The sequence below is a fragment of the Leptidea sinapis genome, chromosome 11 (assembly GCF_905404315.1).
Source record: "Leptidea sinapis chromosome 11, ilLepSina1.1, whole genome shotgun sequence".
Lineage (NCBI taxonomy): Eukaryota > Metazoa > Arthropoda > Insecta > Lepidoptera > Pieridae > Leptidea > Leptidea sinapis.
This window is the reverse complement of record NC_066275.1, coordinates 14929275-14933004: the sequence shown is the minus strand read 5'-3', so window position 1 is coordinate 14933004 and position 3730 is coordinate 14929275.

Here is a 3730-nt window from a genome sequence, read left to right as displayed (position 1 = left end):
TGACCATTCTTATTATTTACCATCCCTCCTGCATTAATATTTTTTTCATATTTGTGAACCAACATCACGTGTTACTCTGGTATATGTGTGCCTTGCACACTTTTGACATATTTCTGCTATTTAACATTTTATCTGTTTTTGAGTATATTAATAATTAAAGGTGATGAAATTATTTGTCTGTGCTCGGTACCATGACACACTACTTTATTTCTTTTTATGCTAAATATACGAGCCTAAAAATTTCCGGCTCGAAGGACCAAGATATTTTCAAGTTGTAAATAGATTTTGGTAAACTCTTTCAGTAAATCAATTTGGTGTTTTGTTTGTACTTTATCAATTTATTAGTTATAACCTTTGCAATATTGACTTAAGTGGTTTTTAAGCCTTAAGATATCTCGTCTTTCAAACACTAGCTAATAGACTATCCTAAATAGATTTCAGACATTTACCCCCTTATTCATTATAGTCTGCTAACTTAAAGCAATGCTAATTCTCACTCTGTCTTCTTCTATTGATCTAAGTCAGAATGAGAAAAAACATTCCTTAGCGGACCATTATGAAGGGGGTTAAAATATACCACAGAAAAAAGAGGTATGAGTGTTTTGAATTCCGGTTTAAATGTAATTAAATTGAGACTTGCCTTAATAGACTTATTCATCCATTTACCGAATGGATAATGGACGCTTCCAATAGGAAGAATCCGAATACGGATTCCTCGATTACGATGAAGTAAGTCGATGAGATAAACATGAGGAATTAAATTTCCTCATTAATATAAGAAACTAAGAAAAAGGAAAAGAAGTATAATTTTTTATTTTTAAATCATAGAATACAAAACTTAATATAGATAGAATTCTTACATATCAATAACTTAATTATTGGTGAATCAATACATATAATTTGTTCGTATAACTTCACATTTAGTCACTATATTCATATAAACATTTTTTATCATCTATTTAAACGTTTAAGTAAGTACTTATTTCTGATATTTTTTTTAAATAAAAGGAGGCAAGCGGGCAAGAGCCTCACATAATGGATCATGGGGGACGGCCACACCAGGGGTCAAGAAATGCTTTGCTGGCCTTTAAGTTGGAGTTTGCTCTAAAGTCTTGTTTGAAAGTTCCTAAGTCGTATCGCTTATATAAAACTGCATTATATCGCATAATTTAGATAAAAGTATGATAAAATGGTCTACGTGTCGGTGTGCGCGCGCATCGTACAAGTTCACTTTGTAATACATTATCTGTGTTGATTTCATTAAAAAAATATTGATTTACAGGTCCAAAACCAAATAATCGAAAACGTTTGTATGGAAAAATTGCTGCTAATGATTCCTAATAATAAAAAAAAAACAATAAAAATTGTCTTAAATTAATTTCTTAAACATGTCATGTCAATGCCGTCATGGATAGTAATAACAAACTACATTTAAGTTTTATATTATTTTTGTCTTTGTTTTGCTGTATTTGCCCTTATAAGTACTCTATCTTAATATATATAAATTACGTGACACGTTGTTTGTCCGCAATGGACTCCTAAACTAATGAACGGATTTTAATGGGGATTACTTCAAGGAGTGCAGTTTGGTCCAACTTGAGAGATAGCATAGTTTTTATTTCGATTTGGGACCCATAATTATTTTTATTTTCAATATTTGTTTTGTATGGAACACCCCCGTCCACAATCTCTTGCAACACTAGAGGAATCACAGGAGCGTTGCCGGCCTTTAAGGAAGGTGTTCGCGCTTTTTTTGAAGGTACCCATGTCGTATCGTCCAGCAAACGACAATTCGAGCTGCTCTGCGTTGCACGTGGTCAAATGGATCGAGCTGATACTAGGGTGCGCCACACTAGAGATACATACATACATACAGTAATACTCCATGTGTGGCCGCACCTGCGCTTTGTACAGCGCTAGAATGTGGGCCGGCTTGAAGTATTGCCGTGCTCTATTAATGACGCCCAGTTCTCTCCAGTCTATGAAACCAATTTGGCTTTGCCCTCCAGATGGCCACGAAATTGGCAATCGCTCGAGATTTCGAGACCCAGTATTCCGATACTAGGCGAGGCTTTAAGGGAAGTGTTGTCGAAGAGCGGTGATACGACAAATGGGGTTTTTTTAGTGGTAAACGCGCAAACTTGAGTCTTCTGGGGGTTAAATTGGACAAGGTTCAATTTACCCCATTCCGCGACCTTCTCAAGAGAGGACTCGATAGAAGACACAAGTTTCTACCGACACTGGACGACCGGTGCCGTACATGATCAAAGGCTTTCGCTATATCCAGGCTAACTGCCAGGCCTTCCCCCTTGCTTTCAATAGCCGCAGCCCATCTATGTGTTAGGTATACCAGAAGATCACCTGCCGACCGACCATGGCGAAAGCCGTATTGTCGGTCGTTGATCAACTGGTGACCCTCTAGGTATACCAAGAGGTTTGATAGCTTCGCTGCGAAACAATTTCATTAAAACAACAGGGAACATTTCTTACGAAATAATTCTGGATGTAATGAAATATTATTGGTGAATTCCTATAAAACATTTTTTTTATTATCTACAGAACAACGTCTCTCTGGGCAGCTAGTTATAATATATATATTAAATAATAATTAGAAAACACTACTATTTTTATATAATATTTTTTTTATTCAATAGTTATAGTTTGTTTGATCATTATTATATCATATTCATAATGTTACCTACACTTTAATAATAATGATAAATAATATTAATTTTATCTTAATTTTAAAGTCAGCATTTGGTTGACTGTACGGTCAACAGCATGTCGACTGTACATCACGTTTCGCGTATCAGCGTTTACGTCGCCTCGCGTTATTTCCTAAGTAATATTGTAACCAGTTCGCGACAAGCCGCCGATCGATTCGCGTGCTCATTACCATACCAACATTTTACCATTTTACCATATAGCATAAGTTAAGGTTTCAATATACCATTTGAGCCTAACTTGTGTTTTACTCTGTACGGAACCAAACCACCGTACATTGTGGTCCTTCGGCCTTTTGTTAACCAGTGACAAATTTTTTTTTTAACCATTCCAAGGACATTGTGGTCCTTCGGCCTTTTGTTAACCAGTGACAAATTTTTTTTTTTAACCATTCCAAGGACATTGTGGTCCTTCGGCCTTTTGTTAACCAGTGACAAATTTTTTTTTTTTTAACCATTCCAAGGACATTGTGGTCCTTCGGCCTTTTGTTAACCAGTGACCAGAATTTTTTTTAACCATTCCAAGGACATTGTGGTCCTTCGGCCTTTTGTTAACCAGTGACCAGAATTTTTTTAACCATTTCGAGGACACAAAAACATTGTGATCCATCGTTCTATTAACCAGTACCATTAGTTAACCATTTTAACCAAAATTCGTCGCGTGTGTAGTGAACCAAATTAGTGTTGACCAAAGTGCTTGTGTGTGGAGTGTAACCAGTTCACCAGATCGGCGATACTACCAGCGACTACCAACGGGGAGACTGCTGAGGACACACCAGGTCACCACGTACCAGTCTTCAAGTAAGATCTTTCCTTTTTATCACTCACCACTCTTTACCACTCTCTTTTGACCCGTAACCATGGAGGCTCTATTAACCACCCAAAACCAGATTATGTCCGCGATTAACACGCAGTGTGTTAATTTCAAGAAGGACGGGCCAGAACGAAAGACACCCGCCTATATTGAAAAACGTCTCAACGCTTTAGACTCGTACTGGAGTGAATTC